General features: G+C 34.4%; 2 long non-coding RNA genes across 2 annotated transcripts; both read left to right on the top strand.

The window, feature by feature from the left end:
* The first annotated feature begins 1,488 nt into the window (after positions 1-1,488).
* Positions 1,489-2,202, top strand: LOC134239019 (uncharacterized). Its single transcript, XR_009986139.1, has 3 exons — positions 1,489-1,559; positions 1,727-1,819; positions 1,917-2,202. It is a non-coding gene; the product is annotated as an uncharacterized LOC134239019 (long non-coding RNA).
* Positions 2,203-7,816: 5,614 nt separating this feature from the next.
* LOC134239011 (uncharacterized) lies at positions 7,817-10,090 on the top strand. Its single transcript, XR_009986136.1, has 2 exons — positions 7,817-7,967; positions 8,558-10,090. It is a non-coding gene; the product is annotated as an uncharacterized LOC134239011 (long non-coding RNA).
* The last annotated feature ends 930 nt before the right edge of the window (positions 10,091-11,020 follow it).

Raw genomic sequence — 11,020 nt, 5'->3', positions numbered from 1 at the left:
TAAGACACTTGCATCATACTGGATGAAGAGGAGACTTCAGAGGATGGTGTTGATGAAGTTTTTCTTAAACAATGTGTAAAAGAGCTTTTGCAACCTGCAGTTTTTGGTGGAAACAACTAAAAATGCAATGCTGATGGAAGTCTGACACTCAAAAGGAGCATCTACAGCCAGACAGGAATTGGTGGGAAAAACCTGGAAATACAAGAATGATGAATGTTGACCCTTCAAGATATGAAAATGAGCAGGTACAACCAGAAATTGGTTGAAACAACTGTTAAAGACAACACTGATGGATGATAACCTTCCCAACATCAAAAACTACCACAGTGGATAGCTGTCACTAATCAGGTATTTAATAGAATTAAGGACAGATGATACAAACAAACTTTTGTCAAAGAATTTGAAAATAACAAATCGGGTTATATTTAAATGAATAAAATGAAGAACTTTCACCGCATAGTTTTCAATTCTTTATTCAAATTTTCACAAAAATCGAATTTGAAGTAAAAAAATATTTGTACAGAATAATAAGGATGGTTTCAGAAGGGCAGCATTTTGTACATCACAGAAGGTTTACAATCTCTTTATATTCTAGAAATTCATTATTTGCAACATTTGCAATGAAATAAGGCCAAAAAATATATACCAATCCAGGCATCCATTTTTTGTTTGTATCATCTGTCCTTAATGAATTAAAATCTTTTTTTTTAAATTACAGCAAAACATTATCATCTTATAGCTATATAATATAATATTATATTTAAACTTTTCTTAATTTCTGTTTTATACTGATAGACGCTAAGTATATAAACTTCTATTTTTTTTTTAGTGTTTTTTGATGATTTGGTGACAGTACCCAGTAGGAAACTCAGATGAAGTCATATGGATGTGCTTGACATTATGTATGACAAGGAGCCCTCAGGTATGTGAAAGTTACCAATAATATGCCTTTTTTTGACTCTTGGTTTCCATTTTAATTTCATTGGACCTGGTTATTACCTTTTGTTCGTTCTTTTACAGAAACTGAAGGAGTCGGTAACAATACTTCTTTCAACTCTTTCCTGAAATCACAGTGATAAAAAATTGACACAGACTGCTTGAGGAGGAGGCTGTTGGCAAAGTTTTTCTTCAACATTGTGGAAAAGAGCATTTGCAATATTAATCTCACTGGAATTAGTGGAATCATCTGGATAATTCAATACTGATGGACCTTAACCCTCCAGGATGTGGAATGAAAAGCTACAGCAAAACAGGAATTTATGGAAAAAGCTGGAAAAGCCAAGACTGATTAACAATGACCCTTCACTTTGTGGAAATGAGCAGCAACAACCCGACAGGAATTTGTGGAAATGCTATTTTAAAGACTGACGAATGTTGTGCCTTCAAGACGTGAGAAAGAGTAGAGACAGCTAGACAGAAATTTGTGGAATAATCAGGAAATTGCATTGCTGATGTACCTTAACCCCAAAAATGTGAAAATGAAGAGCTCTGTAAAGACTGATGGAAGTTAACCTTCCCGACAACAAGACTTATTACAGTGGATCAATGTCACTGATCGGGTATGTGAAATGTAAATCAGAAATCCAACACCTTTTTCTTTGGAAAGAATACAGCAAAAGAATATCATCTTAGGGCTATATAATATTTTGCTGGGATATGTCTGTTATTTTCCTAATTCCTGTTTTATATTAATATGAATGCTGAAGTACTAATTTCTATTTTATAGTGTACTTTGATGATTTGGTGACGGTACCCAGTAGGAGATTCAGATGAAGTCATGTGGATGTGCTTGATATTTTGAAGGACAAAGAGCCTTCAGGTAGAGAAATAATTTACCCAAGTTGCTATTTTTAAGACTGTTCTTCATTTTTACTTCATTAATCCTTATGGTTACCTTTTTCCTTATTCATTGACAGATAATAAAGGTTTTGAAGAGACGCTTCCTTTGGAAAAAGACAAAGAGAGATGAAAAAGCAGAAAGCCAGTCCTATAAAGCACATACAAGCACATCCACCAACGTGATGGGTGTCTGAGTTTAGAAGAGGGTATGGGGTCGCCCACTCAGACACGTGGGTTTTCCCCGGGTGCTCCGGTTTCCTCCCACACTGACCCCACAAAACTTTTAATGCTGCCTGCTTGAAAAAAACATTGCTTCCTTTAGGATATGCATGTTTCTATAAAGCAGAAGGTTCCAAGCCCTTAAAGGTGCTTAGACTCAGATTTGATGTTAATATTTTCTCAAATTTTCTGTATAATGTCATGACTTATTTGTTTCTATAGCATTTCATATGAAAATATAATAAAAATCTTATTTTTCTGAAAGTTATTGAAACTTCAAATTTCTAGACGGGTTTGATTGACACATCCTAACACTTTCACAAATTTTACCTTTATCCTAAATACTTACGAAAAGTAGCAATTTTATTGCGTATTGATGAAAAATATTAAAATTATAATCAAGAAAGTTCAGAGTAGAAATATGCGAAAGCAAACCCGTTTCTTAAGAATGTCAGCCCGTGCTCAATATTGTGTACGGAGTTTAACAAACTGAATACACCCCTGAAACGTACACAGTTTTTGTAAACAGGGCACGAGCTCTGTTATTGCTAATGTATACGTTTTACCGGGTGTGTTCAATTGTTAAACTCTGCACACACTGCTGAGTACGGACTAACAAAACTAATGTGTTGGTTTGGTTTTCGAACATTTCTACTCTGAATTTTCTGGATTATAGTTTTAATATTTATGTTCCCCAAACGAAGTTGGGGAACATATTGTTTTTACTCTGTTTCTTATTATTATTATTAAGGTCTTCCGACTTCCTTCGGAAGACCTTATTGTTTTCCGTCGGTTTCCTATTATTATTATTCTTTTTTCATAGTTATGGCGATATCTCAGCTGTGACTGTACGGATTTCAAAGATTTTTACAGGAAAGATGCATCACATTAATATCTCCAGACGTGTTTTTCATTTTTTCTAGATTTGCTTCCATTCGCGATTTTTTGGGAAATTTGTATTTTTTAAATGGATTTTTGTACCCCAGTTTTCTCGAAAACGGCTAAAGATATGACATTGAAACTCATGGACATGAAAGAGCATCACATGTAGATGTGCCGAACGTCCTTCATTTTTTGTCGTTCCTACTTCCGGTCGCAAACGGAAGTGAATTCAAAAAGTCTAATTTTTCAACTTTTTTGTTTTTCAATATTTTTCTTTCAGATTTACAGGGTTTATAGAGCGTCTTCAAAGATATCTATATATGTTTTCATTTTTTTCATGCGAGCGTTTATTGCAAAGATATGACAGAACCAAACTTTGTCTTACTGTCGCGGGTTCGAATCCCGCTCGGGGCGTTCCCCAAATTTTTTCTTTGTTTTTGTCTTTTTTCAGTTGCAAATTACTTTTCACTCTTTTATAACATGTGTGGAAAATTTTGCCGATTTTTAAAAGCTGTATTTGGAGATATTTCGTGAAATACCTGGAACAATCACGATCTGCGTTGAGAAACTACTGTAAATGAACGTAAACGAAAAAAATACATTATGGAATCTATTTCATAGGATGACGCTAACTAGATTGCAAAAGAGAAGTCGGTCGGAAGACCTGCTTGTTGCACCAGCAACAAGAACGCATCTAGTTCTTATTATTTTTCTTCTTCCTGGGAAAATTTTGTCCACGAGTGATCTTGTAAACTACACATCCGACTTAGGTGAAACCTTTTTAGGGTCAGTAGGCATGTTATGTAGAGTTGCCAAACAAAGGTCATTTTGCGCGCACGTGCTTGCAAGAGCGCGCACGTGCAACAGGTGAAATTACCAATATAATGGATATTGCCGTAACTTTTCTATTTTTTGATGAAATTTTTTGAAACTCATAATGTAAGGATACATTAGTAGTATAGACAAGATAGCATGGTCAAAATAGCAAGATCTCACGCGCATGCACGTGCACTTCGCTCTGATTGGCTGAAACTAAAGTCTCAATAACTTTCTTGTTTCTTGTCATAATCCTTTGAAATTTTGAACATAGTCCTACATTATGAAGATCTACCGCATGATATATATAAGAATTGTCAAGAAAGCATGCACATGTGCGCGTGCTGCAAGCTGATTGGCTGAAACTTTAAATGGCAATATCTCCTTTGATTTTGAACGAAATTCTTTGAAATTTAAAATATAGTCATGCATTAGGATATCCTACAAAATGATATAGAAAAAAAATCATGAAATTACGCACATGCACGTGTGCTGCAATCTGATTGGCTGAAACTTGAAATGGCTATTTCTCCTTTGTTTTTTGACGAAATTCTTTGAAATTTAAAATATAGTCATGCATTAGGATATCCTACAAAATGATATAAAAAAAATCATGAAATTACGCGCATGCACGTGTGCTGCAATCTGATTGGCTGAAACTTTAAATGGCTACAACTCCCTTGTTTTTCAACCAAACAGGATGGGATTTAGAACATAGATAGATGTAAGGGACTCCTACAAGAAGGTATGATCATCATGCACGTGCACGCACGTGCGTGCATTTGAAACGAGTGTATTTAAAAATACTCTTGAATGAGTGATTTTTATTACTTTTGGACTGAATGCTTTAATATATAGTATATTAAAATATGTAAATAGTGTAGATAAAATGATATGGTCATAACGCACATGCATTCACATGCACTTGGGTGCAATGCTAAAAATTGAATATAATTGGTATCCTTCTGGGAAAACATTGTTAAAGTCAAAAATGCACAGAGTTTGTCTTATTTAATGAAGCTTACAGGGAATATGGCACCGAAAGGGAGTTGGGGAGCGTTTGGGGAACATCTGTAACGGTTCCCGTTACAATTAGCACTAGTTTTATTATTGATACACAACAAAATTGCTACTTTTTTAAGCATGGAGGATAAAGTTAAAAATTGTGAAAGTGTAAGGAAGCGTCAATCAAACACATCTAGAGATTCAAAGTTTCAATAACTTCCAGAAAAAAATAAGATTTTTATTATATTTTCGTATGAAATATCGGGTACTATAGCGACAAACAAAATTATACAGAAAATTTTAGAAAATATTAACATCTATGCACCTTTAAAAGCAGAGGAGAAGTTTTTGTGATGTTTGGTCACCCTATAACTGAGGTGACCTTGCTATTGCTATCTTATATGTTATTATACCCCCCGAAAACGAATTTTGGGGGGTATATAGGAATCAGCTTGTCCGTCTGTCTCTGTCTGTGTAAACTTGTTCGGTCCATATCTTTCTTACAGAGGAACTTTAGAATCTACTACACCACACAAAGATTGCCCATGACCTAAGGGTGTGTCATGACCTTGATCCAAGGTCATTTGGGGAAGTTCAAGGTCACTGGAAGAAAAATCTCATAATTCATGTCCGGTCCATATCTTTCTTATGGATAAACTTGGTACGTTCTCATTTCACGCAAAGATTGCCCATGACTTAAGGGTGTGTGACATGACCTTGACCCAAGGTCATTTGGGGAAGTTCAAGGTCACTGGAAGAAAAATTTTATAATTCGTGTCCGGTCCATATCTTTCTTATGGATAAACTTGGTAGGTTCTCATTTTACACAAAGATTCCTCATGACCTAAGGGTGTGTCTTGAACTTGACCCATGGTCATTTGTGCAAGTTCAAGGTCACTGAAAGAAAAATTGTATAATTCATGTTTGGTACATATCTTTATTATGGAAAAACTTGAATCTACTACTTCACAAAAACACTGCTTATAACCTGAGGTTGTGTCATGACTTTGTACCAAAGTCATTCATGCAAGTTCAAGGTCACTGACAGAAAAAGTTAATAATTTGTGTCTGGTCTGTATATTTAGTCTATTTTTTTTATTAGGATGCGCCTTGTTTCATTTATAAAAAAAATATAATGAGCAACTATATTTGCACTAAAATTTTTTTTAGCATTTCTCTCTTCTCTTAGATCCATAAAATATTCATGATTTAGTACCTCTAAAAAAACATGCGGGGGGTATTTTGTCCCGTTTGGACAGTTCTAGTTATTATAGGTATTACATATTTTTTTTATTTATTGAAAATTGATAGGTACGCGAACTCCTGTGATTTAATGGTACCATGGGTATGACTTTTTAAAGTTAAATCTATGTTAGTTTTTGGATTTTTCATATGGATTACATTGTGAATAAGTACTAGAAGAATAATTCATGAGAATTTTTTTTATACAAAATATTTTGACCAGGGATGTATATTCGGGGAAGGGGGGTGTTCCTGTCCACAAGTACCTGTGCTTCACTACTGACAAAATACAAATTCTGTCCACAGGAGAAAAAACTTATCATCAGGGTAGAGCACCTCAACACAGCCTTTTGTATAATGAAACCGTCAACCACCTACTCACTTCTGACTAATTACAATCACTGCTCACTGGAGAAAAAAAACTTATCATCTGACATCATCAGGGTAGCGCACCTCAACACTGCTTTGTCTATAGTGATGCCCTCTGCCACCACCTCCCCTACTGACAAAATACAAACACTGTCTAATGGACGAAAAACTTCATCTGACATCAGCAGGGTAGCGCACCTCAACACTGCCTCAACACTGCTTTGTCTATGATGCCCTCAGCCACCATCTCCTTACTGACAAAATACAAACACTTTCCAATGGAGAAAAAACTTATCATCTAACATCAGCAGAGGAGAGCACCTCAACTGACAAAATACAAAAACTGCCAAAGGATGAAAAAAAAAACTTTTTGTATTATGAAAATTTTTTGGGGCAAAAGATTGTGAAAAAATGTTTTCTATGTTCAATGAATTAATTTCGATTGAAAGTAACTTTTTATAAAACCATTAATATTTTAAAGAGCTTGTCAGATGCAGAATTGATTGATTGTATGTTGTTAAAGATCCCTCTTGAGAATTGTTCACACATATGGAGAGTCCATCACTTGCCGGAGGAGAGCTGCAAATTTTGTCCTTAACTTGGCACTGAGGGCCATTGAGCAGTGAGGGATCTTTTTCGTTCCAGCACCTACTGCGACACAGGGTATCGGTTTATACGTCTCCTCCGGGGGAAGAGGTACTGTTTTTATAGAGGGGTTCTGCATTTTGAAGGGGGAGGGGTCCAAGGTCAGTTTTAATTGATTTAGTGTATACATTTAATAACTCTGCCAATTCCAGAGGGGTCTTGACCCCCCCCCCCCTTCTAGATCCGCACATAAGTACCCAATTTAAATATAAAATAACAACTGCTAATTTACTACATACAGAGAGTAAATGTACATAAATAAAAATATCACATTGATTGATTGATTATGATGTTTTACACCCACTTGTCAATATTTCAGCCATGTTTTCATGGTTTTGGCAGTAAAAAAACAATATCTAAAAAGGTATGATAAGTATTGACAAATATAGCAAAACAATTTATATATTTTCACAGGGCTCCATAACAAATGATGTTTTAGAATATTTTTAAACTGTAACAAACTAGGGCAGTCTGAATTTGCTTATGGACAACTTAACAGATTTATCACGTTCCAATGGAATAAGTAGGTGAAAAAGGAATAGCACAGGTTACTCAAATACTAGGTTTTATTACCTATTCACCAAGGCCTAATCAATCAGACTGTTCGATTGAAACTGAATATACGATAAAATTTATATTACTAAATGGCAATACATGGAAAAAATGCGCCTCTTAGACAGGGGCCGGAACCGGTGCCCGGCGATTTTTACTGCACAAAGCCGGAACTAGCCTTTTGTATCGTTATTGGTTTTGTAATTACTCTTCTGTTTGATGTTCCGGTTATTTGATTTGACGTCGTTTGACTGGATTTATTTTTCTGAAAAAAGGAACAATTACAAGGCTCAAGATGGTATTCAATAGAGTGAAAAACTTTATATCCTACTGGTATCTACAATATCTTTTGGCAACATCTGTATACATGTTGGAGCCCCTGGAAAGAAGAGTCTTTAGTATCCTTTTTTTTCGCCTGTACTGGCTGTAGACTGACAGATATTTGTAAAACCATAAGGAACTTTTAGTTTATTTCAGTTTTGAATAAAAGCACTAGATCGAAAAACACCACAATATACATAAAAGGGTGTTTTCTCGGGGAGAGATCGGATGTTATATTATTTTATTTTTCGTTCCAAGGATTTTTTTTTTCAAGTTATTGAAAAATATGATACGTATCTAAACAATTATAAACTGTTCTAAATCAACAAATAATAAATTAATATGGCAAGAAATAGAACAAAAGAAACACAGGTACTGTGTTTACTGACCATTACTGTTTTAAAAAGGGGTAACTACATGGTAAGTTAATTGCGTTGATCTCTTGCTACATATGAAATAGTAATAATTTAATATTGAATAATTTGTTGACAGTGCGACCGTTAGGGTAAGTGCAGATACTTATTCAGTTTTAATTTAGATCAGGCTCGTCAAATTGCATGTGACATATGGTGTGTCTAAACACTGACGTCACATGACGTTGTGTGTTAGTTGTATTTACACACGTAGATATTTTCAGCAAAAGAGTGATCCTTAATTGATACTTCAGATTGCTTGTTGATTATTGTGCTGGCGATGTTCATGTATACAAGTTATGTTTTCCTTCCGGGCCATGCCAGAATGATTATTTATTTCATAAATACATACATACTGGGAGGAAATCCATCAGATGCAAGTGTGTAAGGGACAGATGAGCACGAAAGGGGGGAAAGCTTTGAAGAAGAAATATAGATGGACACAAAGTGATCTCGAAGGTTGTTCTTTATTATGAAGAAGATGCCGGTGCAATGGAAACCAAAGAAAAAAAACTAGAAATAGATTGATTTACAGTTTACTTGTACATACATGTAAATGAGTTTATTATATTGTTACCTTCACCCTCATTGGAATTCGAAATAGACATGTACTTCATTGAGTTTATTGTCATCATCAATTCCTCACAGTCATTTGAATCAAGTTGTTGTGTACATATATGTTATTCTAAAGAAGACATGCCACTTCATCATAGAAATCATAATTTACTTGATTTGATTTGAACATATTTTATTGCTAATACTTTACAATTGGGATTGGGCAAAAGTTCTAAAAACTTATTACGCCCTCTCCCTAATTTACTTAATTTACTTAAGGTTAGTCAAGATATGTCTATGGCCCATCATTTATTTCAACACCATTTATTCATTGTTTATTTTCTGGACATATTTTAGCTTTTAATATGTTGTACATATAAGCTGTACCAAATGTTAATTATTAGAGGCAATGTATAGAAGCAGGAAAATTTGTGTAAAGGCGTGTAAATACTGCTCTTGTCAACATTATATTATTTTTTATGCATAAGTCCTTATCTTGCCATCAGTGTTTCTAAAGGTGTTAATTACGCATTTCTCATTTGTGTCATATGAAATTGCTACGCAATGATGCAGCCATTATGGTGATATATGGAAATATTTTTACAAATTTGATTTCAAAGATACTTATGTTTGAATATTTCTGTTATCAATATTCCATATAAACCCAGTTCTTTGACCTTGCAGTACGCAATCTTGGATATGATCAGTACATGTACTTTATGGTGTGTTTTAGAGTTGTATAACATTGATATATTCTGATTCATTATTATTAAAACCAATTTTTTGTGTTTAAATACATGTATATAAACAATGTGATTGAGAAAAAAGACTTATCAATGTACCCTTAATATGATGGGTTGGTATGTGCCATTTTGTTATTCTAAGCTCTATGTAGTACTTTTTCTATTGGTTTTAAAATTGAATTAAAAGATATAAAGGCCTTTTGTCTTTCTTGTTTGCCCATCTTCTTTGTGAAGAACTTCCAGACCTCTGATATTAATTATTTTGTAAATAATTTTAAAATTTAATTTCAACAAATTTTTTATTACGCACTCGCATATATGAACAAGGCCAGTGTTAACTGCTTGCCATTAAAGTCTGTTAATTATTTTAATTGTCTTGATTGTAAAAGAGTGAAAGAAAATGAAAACTGTTAAAAGTCTAAATAAATGTACAATGTACGACTGTTTAATAACTTTACTTAATAAAAATGTACATATTCCAATATTAAAGTTGGTTTTTTTGTCACTCTTTAAAATTTACTTGTAATGGAGAATGTCACCACCTGATTAGATTCCTCCAGAAATCCCAAGATGATTTTATACCTTTGGAAAAATGGTGGAATAAGGTACTTAAATAAAACTTGCTTGAGTCTGAACATCCTTAAACCTTTGACTTATTCTGTGCTCAATACTATATTGGCAGTTGCCAAGTGAGTTTTGGAAACGTGTAATCGCTTCCGTTGTTAGTATTTTAACTGTTACGTAAAAGTCGAACTGATTTAACATTTCTAGCCAACTTTTCAGTCCCATTATGATAGCTATCCAAAATACAGAAATATAATTTTGTGCTAAAGTTACATGTATTTAAGAAAGGATTTCCTGACGGTTAAATATGGAATTTGTCTTTTTCAAAGGATAGACCGTATACTCTTGGCACTGGTCAAGATTCTGACTATAATATATGAGTTAAGGACGAAAAGAGGGTTGATACACTATGGGTTCATTGCTCTGTAAAACCCCCGTCACACCGGGGCTGCGTCCTCACGGCGACTGCACGGGGGTGTTGCTAAAACGCGGAACGGAAAACGGAACGGAAAGCGGAACGGAACGGAAAACGGAATATATTATTTTGGATTAAATCACTTAAAATACACAAATTTTATCATTAACGATATATCTTGTACACATTCAATCCCCCACTATTAAATACAAGTTGATGTTATCATGCTCAGTCTCTTATTTACAAAAGGCGCTGACATAGCAGTCACATAGAATCGAATTTGAAAAGGGGGGGGGGGGGGGTAAACGAACTTGAAAAGTATTTGTCAAGCAAAAAACACAAAAAGAAGACAATTGTTTGATTCGGGAGGGGGGATAAGTTCCAACTCCCAACATCTTTCAGTACTATTTTTTACACTAACTTACTACATTTATTATATT

Source organism: Saccostrea cucullata, unplaced genomic scaffold (assembly GCF_032062105.1).
Source record: "Saccostrea cucullata isolate Sc308-1 unplaced genomic scaffold, CSIRO_AGI_Scuc_v1 ctg13750, whole genome shotgun sequence".
In the NCBI taxonomy this organism is placed as follows: Eukaryota; Metazoa; Mollusca; class Bivalvia; order Ostreida; family Ostreidae; genus Saccostrea; species Saccostrea cuccullata.
Note: the sequence above shows the minus strand (reverse complement) of the source record. Positions and strands in the feature narration are given on the sequence as shown.